Source organism: Astatotilapia calliptera, chromosome 7 (genome assembly GCF_900246225.1).
Source record: "Astatotilapia calliptera chromosome 7, fAstCal1.2, whole genome shotgun sequence".
NCBI classification, from domain to species: Eukaryota; Metazoa; Chordata; class Actinopteri; order Cichliformes; family Cichlidae; genus Astatotilapia; species Astatotilapia calliptera.
In genome coordinates, this window is record NC_039308.1 from 19,511,990 (window position 1) to 19,528,260 (window position 16,271).

The 16,271-nt window shown below is 42.8% G+C and overlaps 1 protein-coding gene across 3 annotated transcripts in view; it reads right to left on the reverse strand.

The window, feature by feature from the left end:
* The window catches only part of znf462 (zinc finger protein 462), a 55,259-nt gene extending 38,988 nt beyond the window's left edge, over positions 1-16,271 (reverse strand). Inside the window, exon 1 of one of the 3 annotated variants that reach the window (XM_026173641.1) lies at positions 15,685-16,271. The gene's annotated coding sequence lies outside the window, so the exon portion shown is untranslated. Of the gene's footprint in view, positions 1-10,840; positions 11,876-14,700 lie in introns of those variants that run through there. The other 2 variants (XM_026173642.1, XM_026173643.1) reach the window with 2 other exon arrangements.

Sequence of the window (16,271 nt, forward strand, 5' to 3'; positions counted from 1 at the left end):
GCATCCCAGGTCGTATCCTAAGAGACTGCGCATACCAGCTAGCTCCTGTGTTCACTGAGATATTCAACATCTCTTTATCTCAGTGGGTGATCCCCACATGCTTCAAAGAGTCCATCATTGTTCCTGTCCCGAAGAAACCCCACCCTGCTTCTCTCAATGACTATCGCCCTGTAGCCCTCACCTCAGTAGTGATGAAGTGCTTTGAACGCCTGGTCAGAGACTTCATCATTTCTTCACTACCAGACACACTGGACCCACTACAGTTCGCTTACCGTCCAAATCGTTCCACAGACGATGCCATCTCTCATCTCCTCCACACATCACTCACTCACTTGGACACTAGAAGGGGGAATTATGTTAAAATGCTTTTCATAGACTACAGCTCTGCATTTAACACCATAATTCCCTCCACACTCACCACCAAGCTGGAGCATCTGGGACTCAGCTCATCTATGTGTCAGTGGATCTCCAACTTCCTAACTGGCAGACCACAGGCAGTAAGGATGGGCGGACATGTCTCAGCCTCCACCACTCTCAGCACTGGAGCCCCCCAGGGGTGTGTTCTGAGCCCCCTGCTGTACTCTTTGTACACATATGACTGTGTGGCCACTACCAGCTCCACCACCATCATCAAGTTTGCTGACGACACCGTCGTGGTGGGCCTGATCTCTGATAACAACGAGACGGCCTACCTGAAGGAGATTAGGAATCTGGAGAACTGGTGCCAGAGGAACAACCTCCTTCTAAACGTCAGTAAGACAAAGGAGCTGATAGTGGACTTCAGCACTAAGCAGGAGAGGAACTACCAGACCCCCGTCATCAACGAGTGCCCAGTGGAGAGAGTGGACAGCTTCAAATACCTCGGAGTTCACATCACGCAGGACCTGTCATGGTCCTGTCACATCAACACCGTGGTGAAAAAGGCCCGTCAGCGTCTCTACCACCTCAGACGCTTGAGAGACTTCCAACTGCCCTCCAAGGTGCTCAGGAACTTTTACTCGTGCACCATAGAGAGCATCCTGACGGGAAACATCTTAACCTGGTTCGGGAACAGCACCATGCAGGACAGACGAGCTCTACAGAGGGTTGTGCGGTCAGCTGAGCGCACCATCCGCTCCGAGCTCCCTGACCTGCACTCAATCTACAGCAGGCGGTGCTGGACCAAGGCCAGGAAGATCGTGAAGGACCTCAGCCATCCCAACAACAGACTGTTCTCTCTGTTGAGGTTAGGAAAGCGATTCCGCTCCCTGAAGACCAACACAGAGAGACTGAGGAGGAGCTTCTTCCCGCAGGCGATACGGTCTCTCAATCACACCACCACACAGTAGTGACCCACACATACAGTTCTTACACACACACTGGACTTTCTGGACTTTGGTTTTGCACAACACTGGTCACTATATTCTTCATTTCCGGTTAATACTTGTACAGCTGCTGTTATTGTGTATATATTTATTTATATTTAGATTTCTTCATACATTCTTATATAGTTCTATATTGTGTATTGTGTATTTTGTTGTACAGTTATTTTATTTTCAACTTTAATTTATATATTTATCTTTATCTTATTCTTCCCAGTTAAATTTACCCTTCATTCTAATTTGTGTTGTACAGTTATTTCATTTTTAACCTTAATTTATATTTTATTCCTTCCTAGTTAAATTTACCCTTTTTAATTTTTCATATTTATTTCCTATCTTATTCATAGCCTTTTCCTTTTTTGTTCTCTTTAGGTCACGAGCAGTTGTCCAAGCATTTCACTACATATCGTACTGTGTATGACTGTGTACGTGACAAATAAAATTTGAATTTGAATTTAATTTCTCACTGTCAGATACAACAGGGCACCTTAAATGCCTTATAGAGTCCATGTGGGTTTGATTAGATTATGGCAGCACTTAATAGACCAACATCATACTAGGCAGAGGTGATTAGAAGCTACTAAACTATAGACAACATTGACTAGTTCCCCTTTTATTAAAAAAATTGAGTTAATTGTTTAATGGGAAGCACTTTACAGACAGCATTTAAGCTTTTTAAATTATGACAGTTCCACTTAAACTTGCATGCGTTTGAACGTAAAGGCAAAATAACAAAGCGCAAACAACAACCCAGTTTTTGGAAAAACACAAAGCTCCCACTAGCACTGAGACTGCTCAGTTGCATATAGAGCCACCACAGACACTGACTAGATGGTCAGGACAACTGACTCACTCCTTCCACATCTGTGGGAAATCTTAACATACTATTTTTATATTTTTGTTAGGGCTTTAGCAAATCCCATTAAAACGTATCCGTTAAAAAAGGCCTGTTCTGTGATGACTACCTTTTCCGCCTTAACACAGCTCCCTACTCAACTATTAACAACCATTGCTGCTTTTACCATGTGTGCGCTCATGGCGTCAGAGCGAAAAAAATGGTCCTTGAGCGACCTATTGTAGCAAGAACCAACACAAGAGCTAAAAGAGAGCAATCATTGGATTTCAGAATTTTCACATGGCTCAAAATAAATTGATTTGTTGTATAACGGGTGCATTTAGAAAAAAGTTACTCTTTAAGATAAAACACTTTATTGTGAGGCCCAATAAATATGGAGCTGATATATCGTACGATATTAGCTTTTAGACGATATTTCAATTTTGGCTTTTATAATGGGCGATAAATGAAAATTTTGAAAGTACATAAAAGACGAGAGAAACACCCTTCAACCATGCTATAAGTGTTGATATTAACACCACAAACGACAACCAGCGGCCCGTATACTGGATTTTCTTAATAATCAAATATCGTTATCGGTTTTAAAAATCCTGCATTTTGGGGGGTTTCGTTTATTTTTTCCAAATTTTTTAAATTAATGCATTGCAGTAGCGAAAACTGATTTGCTAAACGTTCATCGTAATGACTCAAAAAGGTGATATGTCACTGATATGTTGACAGCGTATCATAATAGCAGGTAAAATGTTATTTTAAAGAAAGGTTAACAGTGTTAACAGTGTGATAAAGCCACACATTTATCAGTTAATTTAATTTGTTAGGGTCAGCAAACACAGGATGCTACAGGCCCTGAGACAGCAGCCAAAGGGCAGCCAGGAAGCATAATTAACATTTGTACTGTCAGCTTACATGCACCCATATGCGTCTAAATTTACTGCACTGCACACACACACACACAACAATCACAAAGATTACACAGCATAACATCCTAAAATACAATGTGCAGAGTTCCAGCAGCAACTTGTCTCAGACTTTTCGTGGTGTAGCTTCACCTGAAGGTCTCAACAAACAATAAAACCATGGGGTGTGAATATGCCACAGCGCATTAATCCCCTGAAAAGGATCAAGAATTACTTTGCATGAGCGTTGAAAGTTGCCTTGGTTCATTTTGGAAGGGTGCCCTCAAATACAACCTAGAAATATAAGTCGGGCTTGAAGAACGAAAAAAATTTGCATGCAGCTTAGAGTTTTGTTGCTGCACAGTTGAAGTTTTATCTGTTGGCAGTGTAGCAGATAACAACACTGGCTCAAAACAGAAAGGCTTGTCCAACCTGACTGACCTTCTCAGTCCAATCACAGAAGATTTAACATACTGAAAGACAGAAAAAACACTGTATAGTAGTTTCCTTTTGCATAGTAAAACTCTAATGTAGAGATCCTGCATGTAGGGGCTGTGCATCGCTAATGTGGGATTGATTACTGATTGCTTGCACCTAAAGTTGCGATGTGCTTGTTGGTTCAACACTTAATCTAATGTGTTTCAACAACCACATGATTGTTTCTATTAAATCTGTTGCCATCATTGATGGTGCACATTGGAGGACTCTTGGCAACTTATCATGCAGAGTGATTGCATTTGTTTTTAGTCAAATGTCTCACCTACTGTTTTGGTATTTAATGCAATTTCTATTTCTCACTTCAGTAATCAGTTCAAACCTGGCATGACTTTTAACATGAAACAGTCCTTATTTTAGCACGGGACACTGTCATTGTATTTAGCTAAAAGTAACTGTGTGAAAGTGCAACCTCAGAGCTAACTCTTTCCCACCAATGTAGTCAGTGTTCAAACAATGTGATGATTTCCACCAAAAAAACAAAAAGAAAAAACTGGTGCCCAAAATCTGTCACCAGTGTGGCACCACAAAAAAGTGTTGAGTCCAAAGGTGGAATAATTCATCATTAACTATGGAAGGGTTTTTTTTCCTACATTCAGCACCAGTTTAAATGACTGGATAGACCCAATAAGTGGGTGTGTTCAAATGTTTGACAGGTACCAACAAGCATGCAACTGGTTTTAGAAACTGATGAAGTGAAAGCTGGTTCTGAAAGACACCAAACGCTCCGCACTTGCACAGCTGCACCAATCCAAAGTTGGAAGAGATGTAATAGATGAAGTAATCTCTTTTGTAACATATTTGTTACTAGTTTAGAGCTTTGGGCACAAAAAAGGCACTAATAAATAACACAAAAGTGCTTCCAAATAATATTAGCACCAAATCATTATGGTGGATGACCACTGTTTGCTTTTGAAACAGTACCAGTGCTTAAGCATACTTTCTTTCTGGTTTGTAGAATGCCCTGAGCAACTTCAGGAACTTCAGCAGTCTTCCTGTGAATTTAGACTGCTTCAGCCTCTTCATGTAATCCCAGGCTTACTCAATGTTGTTGAGGTCTGGACTCTGGAGTGAGGTGGGGGTGGGGTGGAATGAGGTAAGTGTGCACTACCGTCTGTTGCAGAACTCCTTGTTCTTCTTGTTGCAGAAGATAGCTCGTTTATGCTCTGGCTGTATATTTGGGGAGCTGCAGGATATATTTGGGACTTGCTCAGATATCCCGACTGATTTCACAGTCTGGAGTTCTTGAATAGAAATACCAAAACAGAAAGTAGCAACCCCATATATTATACTCAAATTGGTGCTCCTGCTACTTTGGCAGTGTTGATAATTAAAACAATGACATTGATAGGTTTAAGCAACCTGAATCTGACAGATATTTATCTGGCCACTATATTACTGATGAGCATATCTGTCTCGTTACAACAGCTTGTGCGATAAGAACAGTTAGTTGGACACTGACCTCATTCTTCTGTGCCTGTGATCAGAGCACAGAGCTTCCTTAAATGACGTGATCACATGATCCTACTCATTTGAGGAAGTCTGAATGTGCCGAGATGAAACATCGATCCCACCTGGCCGATCAATGAACCAGGCCTTTTCAGAGAAGATGTGAGGAATCAATAATGTTCAGTATGAACATTTTGTCATAACATTCATCAGACATCTGCTGGAATTGAATGAAAGGGATGGGGAAGGGTATGAAAGGCAACAGAAAAAGGGCTGAAAATACATCAGCAATGCCACCACGCAATGCTCTGCCTGTCGAGCATTAGCATATATTTGAACTTAAATATTCTCTGTCACATTTCTGTTCAGTTTTAGTTTTGGTTCTAAGAAGACAGTGTTTTTTTTAAATAACAGCGCGGTTTGACCAGCATTATTACTCAGTTTAGGAAAAACCAAAAAAAGAAAAAAAATACCATAATAGTCATGGCATTTATATCATGTTTCAAATGAATCAGCCAACTCTGCAGAGTCTAAAAGTCACAAACATCTTCCAGAACACCAGAAATCCACCACATTGTCATGAGATATGATCAGCTATCTGACTAATAACTAATGGAGAAGTCACAAAGTCAATGTGTTTTCAGACCACACCCATCTTTAAACACGGCTATAATACTGACCTCAGCTACCCACCTGTACATGGTGCCATCATGCTGACAAAATCTGTCGTCAGGCACACAGACCTATAAACACATGCCAAAGTACCCAGGAGTGGCCTTTCTACTAGTTCTGGCTCTTTTGGGCTACATTTTGCAACGGAGCCCTAAACACCAAAGCCTGAAAACAACACCATAATCACCATTGTGGCTGATAAAAATGCTGGGCGTAAAATCTGAGAAGAGATCTGTTTCAGGAGGTATATGGCAGTCAAAAAAAAAAAAAAAAAAAAAAAATAATAATATTATATATATATATATATATATATATATATATATATATATATATATCAACCATATCCAGCTAAACAGCATCTCTCTGACCAAAGACATTCTTCAGCCTTACTTGGTTTGATTTGACCGGCAGCTGATAATGACTAATATCACGTAATGTCCGCCAACATAAGACTGAGATTCTCCTGCCTTCCTAAAGTCAGTTTTTTCCAAAGACCCCAGGAATATTTTCAGTCAGAGTCATGATAAATATTTCTATTTACATTTTCTCTCAAAATCTTCTGAATTTATTCTCTCTTCCATCTACACAACAGCTGTATAAAGGTTTTGACCTGCACTCTGAAACGTACCACTCCTCCATATTTGGCGAGTAAGATCAAAACATTCAACCTTGATTTCATCGGACCACAAGTTCCATTTCCTGTCATGGGAATTAACCACATGCTTGCAACATTAAAATGTGCCTTTTGGAGAAGAGAAATCTTCATGCCGCTGCCCCGCAGAGAGTTCAGAAGTGTGCAGAACACATGAATCTCTTGCTAACTGCATGTTGTGGACAGACTCTGCTATATAGTCCTTCAGATATTTTTAGCTTGCTGCTGGCCTCTTGGTAGTTTTTCCTTTTGAGCTTCCTCTTTATAAGTGTCCATCATAGGAAGATGACCTGATCTACATGTGGTCCTCATGGTTCTATAATTCCTTCCATGACATCCATCTATGCTGTGTTTCAGAGAAAACCTTCATCTAATTTTTTACCTTTTTTCCCCCCATCTGAAACGTTACTTTTTTAGCATGCAGGCTTTTTATGCTTATTAACTGCACTATTTTGACGTTGGAAAAATCAGCTTTTTCTAATCAGAATGAACACAAGCAACACTGGACCGTACATCAGCACAAGTCTCAAAAACAGCAGACAAAGCAGAAGTAGCCCATTTTTGCATAGACAAACAGCAGTCATTTGTGTCTAAACTTTAACTGCAATTGAGCAGAATGAATGAAAAGCAGTGAAGATTTTTGTGAACATCCAGCTCAGTAATCCTGGTTTGTGTCAGAGAGACTGCTAAATGCAGGTGCAGAGCCTTTCAGACGCTGCAATCCAGCAAGCTTTGCTGATCTGCCGCAGCCTGACCTTCACGAGTGTCACATTCAAAGGGCGTAAAAGAGAAACAACTCATCGCAGCAGGATCAGGCAACCCTTAAGGATTCTGGGTAACTGAGAAGATCATGTAGGCTAACCGCCATACCGTTAAGATGACTAAAGGGAAACCAAATGAAACACAAAGATATGTTTTTCTAGTGTCAGTTGATAAAGGTTTAGAAAATCGTTACTGCTCTTCAAACTGATTGCTATTGCAATACACTGCACGCAGTTACAATAGTATCACAATACAGCATGATATCTGTGTAACTAAAGAAGAGCAAACAACGTTAAAAAACTGCAAAAGCCCGAATTGTGATGTTATTCAGTGGCTTCTTCACATTTTCCCTCTGTGAGTTTTACTTCTAAACCGCAAGTTAGTTAACTTTTTTGCAAGCGGCACCGTATCAGTTATAATGCACCAACTCTGAACAATAAAACTGGAGGAACAAGTTTTTTTTATACAATTATTAATACTGGCCTGCACATTTATATTGAAATCGTGCTGAAAGAGGAAGCTCAAGAATACAACATCTGGTCCCAACTCGCCACACGGTCAAGACATTAAACAAAAGGAAGACACGCCACCTTTGTAATAAATGTCAGCAACGCCCCCCCAGTCCAGAGATTTTGATCTCTGGACCTCAAAGTATTTGAGTGACTGAAGCCTTCAAGCAAATCCTCACATCAAAAAGAGGAAAGTTGGAATTCTTTTAGCACGGCACCTAGTTGGAATGCTATGATGAGCCCAGAATAACTTTCTCTTTCAAAAAAACTAGAAGGAAAAAAAATTAAACAAACACATGCACATTTATAGCAAAAAGCTTGACCAAGAACAAGTAAACATAAACTGAACCACGAAAACAGTTTCAAATGCAGACCTCAATAAGAAGAATAAAAGAAAATATCAAGCATACTTTTTCTTCTTCCTGTTTTTACTTTCTAGTTTATGTCAGTCATGTATAATACAAGGTCAGACAGCGCCTGGATCAGCCTGTCTCTCTGACACGTTACCTGACATCACCCATCACCAGTCACTTGGCCTTTTCCATTTAACATCAGTGTACTTGCTGACCTCTATATAGACTTACTTTGCAAAGCAAGACATTCCCTTTGTCAATCAAAAGACATCCAACTTGCCAAATCCATGTCTCTCTAAAGCTGCATTTGAACAAAAAAAAAAAAAAAAAAAAAAAAAGCAAAAGAAGAAGAAGAAGAAGAAGAAGAAGAAGCAGCTGGCCATCATGGTACAAGTAACCTTGCACCAAGGGTAGCCTTTGTGCTTAGCAAAGGGCTCAGATTGTTCCTTCTGAACAGGAGGACGACTGCAGAGCACTCAGTAGTAACATTTGGTCCTTTTTTTTGCACAGATGATAATGACCGAGCAGATTAGGAAGGGACAAGCATTAATGGTTATCTGCTGTGAGGCTGCCGTCTTCAGGTTGTCATGGTGAAAACTAACCAATAAGAAAAAAAAAATACAAGTCCACTTAATATGCAGCGCTGACACTCTTTTAAATCTCGTGAATTTGCGTTTTAATCACGAGCCTGAGAGATATTTATGTGACCTTCAAGGCTGAAAGCAGCAAAACAAGGGTCTGGTAAATCCCTCAGCTTGAGCCTGCTGGGTGTGAAGGTTAGATACCGAGATACCGAACACTCTTACACAGACACTTTCTTCATTCCTACAAACGAAGCCAAAACATAAATCCCAACTGATTCCTTCCTAACCTGTTACAGGTCTGTTTAAAGCTAAAAAGCACCAAAATATATATTTTTAAATAGCTATTAATAGAAATCAGAACCCGGGAGATCAAGTAGGACAGCAGATTAGAAGATAAGAAACAGAAGCAAGCAGACACAAACATGGCTCGAGTCCTCTGCCTTCTTTTAGTATAGTCACCTCACTTGGCTGCTCTCTCGTCTCTCTCTCTCGAGGCTGACAGAATTATCTTCTGCATCAGAGCTGAGGCTGGGCCAACGCTCAGCACAGAGGACTCCATTTCACACAGCCAGCCCCACAGTGGCCAAGGAGACACGCAGCCAATCATGCTGGAGAATCAGTGGTATGGCCATCCACCATTTTGTGCTCCTCAAGGTCTTTGACTGTCCTGCTCAGCTGAGTGGAGCTGCCTCTGCTTGCTCTGCTATCTTGTTACACAGATGGAAGTGTTTAACTTTAAGAGCGCAGACCTGAGCAAGCTGCTTCCCCTCCTGTCGGTTCCTCTGCACGCTGTCATTGCAGTCAGCGAGAAAAGCAGAAGTGAAAAGCGTGGTTTTGTGAACTGCAAAGATGGCCTCCTGCGAACCTGCCTTTTGCTGTTCTTCCGAGGGTGAAGACAAGAGCCCAGATCTGATTGTCGTGCATCTAAAACGTGGCTCCTTCGACCGCCCGGTCGAATACACTTTAGAGGCGATGTCGCGTCCTGAACCTTCTGCGAGCGACATCATACTTATATGGGCGACCTAACGTGGTCTAATCAAGATTTCCATGAAAGAGGTTAGAGCTTCTTTTCTACACTGAAAAGCATAAGAGAGGAAAACTTGGGGCAACCCTCAGCAACACGATTAAATATTCCATCCAAAAATGATTAAGTGCACAATTTAATTAATAGCCTCAGGCGTGATTATTTTTACAATTTTATATGGGAATAAGTAGATATTTTTGGTTTTCTCGAGAGGTTTCTTCCCTTGAGCTTAAAAGAGAAAAAAAAAATCCTGACAAAAGATGTGGTGTACACAAGTAGGCTAGAGCAAAAAAAAAAGAAGTTGTTCTGCACACAACACATAAGTCAGACACATGAGCCTGAAGACATGCTTGAGTCAGATCTCTCCAAAGTGAAACATAAGGGTTCATGGGCTAAACAAACAAGAGTGGGGCAAGTGAAGGACAGATCTTGGAGAGAAACCAGGAAGTGTTTTTCCACAAGGACAATTAGGTCCAGGAAACCTTGCATTCCGTGCAGCCTTGAAGCCCATCTCTCCTAGGAAACCATTTCCTGACGTAAATCAATCCACTGCTGTCTCAGATAAATCGGCATCATCTCACAAAAATTGTCCATAAATGACCCCGAAGTTTTGCTCTTGAGGTACCAAACTTTACAATCGAGGGAAATGTTTAGTATAACTGAAATGCCTACTTACTGTTAGGAAAATTACCCTCAGCTGGAGGCTGAGGCTGGAGGCAACAGGAATTTTACTCCTGTTTTTCCATTTTACACATCAAAATGCCTTTTGGTTGTATTCTATTCGCCCAATTCACAAAAAAAGTAAGGAAAGGGGGGGAAAGGATTACATGAAAGGACTGCAAGATGCACTGAAGGGTTTCTTGTAAGTAGTGCTCAGTGGACAAATGCCAGAAAAGCTTGCAATGCTGACTTCCTTGTAAGCCTGACATGGCAGTTACTACAGTTACAAGGACTGGGTGAGGTTACAAGCTAGCCAGGATGGAGTGTTTCACAGTGACCATGAGAGGACACAGGAAGAAGCTGAAAAAAAAAAAGGGGGGGGGGGGGGGGGTGTCAGAAAAATTCAAAAGCCAGCTGCAGGAAACACTGCAAACAAACTCTGTGAAGGTTCAAAGTTTTTTAAGAAGAAAAGAAGGTAGGTTCCTCTCCAGACCTGCTAAACCAACCTCTTGAGTCAACTCAACAAGTTTGAGAAGGGAAAGATGAGACCCATCAATATTAACTTACCACTGAGACCTCCTTTCCAAGCTCTTAAATATTTAATCGTCCTTGGACAGTTCTGTTGCTTCGGAGGCTGAGCCACTGTGGATCCCATCTACAAGACCACTCCTGTTTCTGCTCAATGAAGGCCTTGTCTGGTGGCACCACACTGCCCAAGGAACGGGCGTCTCCAAAGAATTTTTTTCTCCTTTTTTTTTTCCTCCCCACCACAGGCAGCTCGAGACTGACAGAGCTGGTTCACTGTGTCTTAGCAGAGAACAGCACAAATCCTGAATTTAGGCTGGAAACCTGAGGACGCCGTGTAGACTGCTTAATTTATCCCACCAGACGAGCTGTCTCTTCAGCACGGCCACTTTAGACCTTGAATTTCAACAAAACGAGTCCCTCACACGCCTAAAATATGCACCCTGAAAAGATCAGCAGATCTAGATAAAGGTAGGGCACAACTGCAAGCTTCACTGAGCTACACAAGCATTTTTTTCTCTTCCTCGGGACACAGTTGAATTGTTGATGTTCTGATGGAAAGCAGAGAGGAGGAACCAGTTTTGCAGCAGTATAACGTCGCAACTGACAACAGAAACTGGAATGACACCTCTAAGAAGCTACTTCCTTGTTCCACTTAAACCCTGACATGATATTGCCTTTTAGTTCTTCAAATATACCCGCTACAGTTAAACAGCATTAAATTATTCAGATGGGCAGAGCAGGTTTGGGCATATTGTAAGAGCATGCATGTGTTTGGTGGCTACTTATGAAGGCAGGAAGGTCAGGAGAAAATAGTGAGGGGTTTTTTCCCCCCTTGCAGCTGTGCTGTGATGACTGTGGTGTTTTGGATCTACACTTGCAGCCTGGCCCTGCTGCTACACTTGCATCTTGTGAGCCATGCATCACGTCAAGAAAGCACTCACTGGAGCATTTCAATTTGCTTTTGTGCGTCTCCTTAGCCTTCTTCAGTGCCCCAGGTAGAGAAGAATGGAGACGTGCATCACCCAGTGTGAGTGAGTGAGTGAGAGATGGAGGGAGGGGAGGGAAGGACAGAGAGAGAGAGCAGCTGTATGCATGTATGTGTGTTTGTGTGTGTAGAGGGGGGTGATGAGCTTCATGACCACTTCCTCCGAGCGTTCAAACCATCACAGAAGTCTCTCTTGTTTGATCCTCCGTCCTCTCTGTCAAGCTTTTCTAACATAATCCTGAAATACCTTGCAAACAAATCCAGTTATGTAATTCCTCCCCCCGCCACCTTAAAGCTGAGCTATGGTAACACTGAGTATTAAAATTTTCTTTCTATGCCGCGCTAAAATTCAAACAGTTTAATACGAGCGTGCGCTACATGCAAATATTCAGTCAGACAGAAAGTGGTCCATCAAAAAAATTAAATAAAATCCAAAACACTACTGTCTGCTGCACCACATCACAAGTGAGAGGGGGACCCGATCAGAGATGATCTTGATCTGCTTTTCAGACCATTTATTACTAAACAAACAACAGCACTGCCCAACTGCCATTCTCCACTTCAAACTTAATGCAAATTAAGGCAACATTCGCTGGAATTACTACAGGTCCTGGAGGTGTAGTCTCTTTAGAACAAACAGTAATCGAGCAGTGGAGGTCACAGTGTCACGGCGTTTGGTCGGGACTTTCAGAATAAAACAGGAAGAGTGAGACAACAGGAAGAAGGGAATGCGCATTGGGACATTCAGCGATAGCCTTTCAGTCCAACATGATGGTGCACATCTGCTCGTGTCATCACATGACTTCAGTTAAATCTTAGAAGATCATTCAGAAACATGCAGCTCAAAGACCCAACACATGTGCTCCCACACAGCCCTGCCCCAAGGTTTTCTGTACGTCACTGGTGATGATTACACCAGCAGAGAAATGCTTTTGTAGACACGAAGCGAGCAGAAGAGTGAAACACTAAACAGAGCAGCAGAAAAGTCCAAGATCAAATTTGAGTAGAGCATTCTGGCTCTGTGAAATTCTTAGTTTAGTCTCAGAAATACAAGCAGGAAAGGGGCACAAGATGTTTCCTCTTATTTACAGTCTAAATTCCAAGCCTATTTTGTTTACCAGCACACTAGTTTCCACTTACAAAATACATATTTCCCAAGGAAAGATTGATTTTCTTATGGGCGTTACAGATAGTTGCCTTCCAGGCTATGTAAAAATACAGGAGCCACTTTAAGGACCCTGCGTTGTTCAGTTTTTAATTCATATGTGTGGCACATATATATGTTACTGCCACACATGAGTGTCATTTGCCGAATTATAACAAAGAAATTCCTACAGGGAACTTCAGGGGCCCTCACGCAGTCCAGGGGGCTTTGGTATATGACTATAGGTCACCCGCCAGCGTAGTACGAATAGGCCACGAATGTGCTGGAGACTTGTGAAAGTTATTACAGGAACTGCAAGTGCAAAGAGAAGCACACTCTGAGCGGGAACAAAACACTGCGATCACGGGGGCTTGTTTCTGCAGAACATCCACCATCCACCTGACTGCATCCATTGCATTGCAGCGATGCAAATGTGTCGCCGCAGCAGATTCCTGCCCGTCTCTGTCCTCTATTGGCTCCTCCTCGAGAACCTGTTTGCCCTGCCACGCCGGGGAGAAGGAGCCTCGCCACCATTTTGATTGCTCCTCTCAGCCCCGGCATTGTCGCAGCACAGTGTGTCAAGCTCACAGTCTCCTTGTCAGCAAGATTTCACACAGTGGCCAGGGGAACTGCAGAGCGTAGCACAACCTCACACACTCCCTCTCTCTCCTTCTCTGTCACACACACACACAGAACGTCTACCCACACACAGACAAACACACTACAGCTTTCAAGCCCCCCACCCCCACACTCTCCTGCCAGGCTGGTCAACAGACACCTTTTGGATATAATGTGTGAAAAGTCACCCAAGGCTTGCAGAGCGAACGCGGAGCGCATTGCAACCGAGAGGCTGTTAATAAATGACCAACAACCTCAATCGCAAGTCTAAAATAAGTTTTCCAAAAGGACCCAGAATCTCAAATAAGTCCCAAATAAGTCTGTAGAGCCTTACAGTAACGTGCACAGTGGAGGCTCCTGCTTCCTTTGCAAATTATGGGGAAGCCATAAGGGAGCAAAATTTAAAGCACATTCATGACAGTATCTGAACCCTCGTCTGACCAGAGCACGGAGTAAAAAAAGAAGAAGAAAAAAAAGAATCATCTTGAGAACTTCCTTTAAGAAACTGTTTGCGACAGTCATTACTTCACCCTCACACACTCAACCAGAAGAGAGAGAAGAGAGCGAGAGAGCATGTGTGAGTGTGTGTGTTGACTCCACTTTTTGTTGAACATTAACTACTTGCATGGTCAAAACACTGCATTATTGAGCCTTAGGATTCCTGTCTCATCCATGTGCTCCCCCCCAGCCAATCACAAGCGCACACTTTCCAGAAGCCTCAGCAGTACATCTCTAGCAAAAATAAAGAAATATTTGAAAAGCAAGTTTTTCAAATCAAGATGACTTAAACAAGCAAGCCAGGGGTTAAAAATGAAGAAGTTAACCTCGAAAGGCCCCCCACACACACAAACACACACACTGGAGGATCTAACCTCACTTTTTAGAGTTCTTCTGCTTCCTCTTAGACTAAAACTTCCGAGCTGAAAACGAAGCAGAAGAGGAGGAAGAAGAGGATGTGGCCGAGCTTTTCTTTTTTTAACCCCCCCTTCTCTCTCTTTCTTTCTTTCTTTCTTTTTCTAAACACAACCTTTGTTCTGGCGTGAGGTGGGGGGGAGGTGGGGGGAGATCCTGCCTATCTGACTCCAGGGCTCTCCTTGGATACTCATCTGCCTTCCTCCATTTTATGGTGAAGCCCTCACTAGTGTGACATACCTGACTTGAGACCAGTGACAGCAAATAGACATCCAAAACAGTGCAAGGGCACATGCGGGTTAAGAGTGTAGCAAGAAGCACCCAAGAAGAAAAGCAAAAGGAGGACCAAAAAAACCCGTTTGAATTAAAAAAAAAACATCTAAAAAGAAAGAGCAGAAGAAGAAGCCACACTGCGCTTTTAAATTGATTTCACGACCAGCAAGACGTGTAGTAGCTCCAGCACTGTGGACTCAAAAATCGCCACCACGTTAAGGTTTCCTTTTTAAAAATTGAGAGAAGCAAGGGGAGGTGGAGAGCGCATATAGCCTCCACACAGTGGACATGGCTTTTCATGGTGTGTGTGTGTGTGTGTGTGAGAGACTGGACCAGCGGCTATGCCAGCTCCACTGTGTCGCTAATGGAGGCTGGTTGGTAAAGGAGAGCAATCCGTGCAATGGCTTCTCCATGAAGCTAACGCGCAACAACACGCACGGCCGAAGAGAGGGGGGGGGGTGCACAGCCGGGGCCAATAATTCCCCTGACCAGACATGTCAGAATAACAAAACACTGGCGCTCCGGTGCTGCCGAAACACGCAGGCGAGCCTCTTTACACCGCCGCGTCCATTTCCTTGTGTCACTTTGACAACAAACCGAAAGGCGACATAGCGAGGAAGCGCTAGGCTGGTTAGGATATTAACTGGGAAGCGAGAAGACCCACTTGACTTTGGCTGCACGGGTGCCAGCAAGAGCGACCACCCGATTAAAAAAGAGAGAGAGAGGAGAAAATCTCGCCCCGACTTCCTTCTCAGTGGTAGCATGGACCTCGACTACAAAAAAAAGGGGGAGAAACGAGGGGAGATCAGCTCTTTCCAGGTCATTCACGAGGCGCTCTCCAAATTATATCCCATGATCTACCATACCGACGTTCTCGCAGACCTTGAAAGCTCAGCCGAAATCTTGACGAAACTGGAAATATAGAGCAAGAGCACACACAAAAAAACTCACTGGTACAATCTTCTCCTCAAGCGATCCTCCCAAAAGTTGTCCTCCGTATTTCATGCGTGCGCTCGGTCGGTCTAGTGGATGATCGCCATCTTTCCTGCTTCTCCTTTGCTGCAGCTGCAGATGACCTGAGATCCGTCTGTCTCTGAATAATGAGCAACCACACAGACAAGGAAGACAATCTGCAAAGCAGGCTACACAAAGAAGTTTGGGAGACTAGCAAGCACCAGAGGGTGCACAAGAGTTTACGATGAGACGAGGGAGCATCAGCAGGATGGACAACGTCTGTGCCTGAGAAGCTCATCCTTCATCTAGACTGAAGTCAGATAGTCTGCAAAGCCTTATCAAGCGACGCAGACCACCACCAGATACATGCGGCCACCGTCAATTTTATATAGGGTTGCATACCATGTCTGCAACGTCATGAGGTTATCTGCAGTTCACTTTGGTGGTGATGCTGCTTCCCAAGTCAACCAAACACACAGATAGACACATAGATACACAGATTCACTATACACACCCCGATATTAAAAGATAGATATAATTTAAACTGTATATTTTTACACATCCCAATATATATAAAATATAGA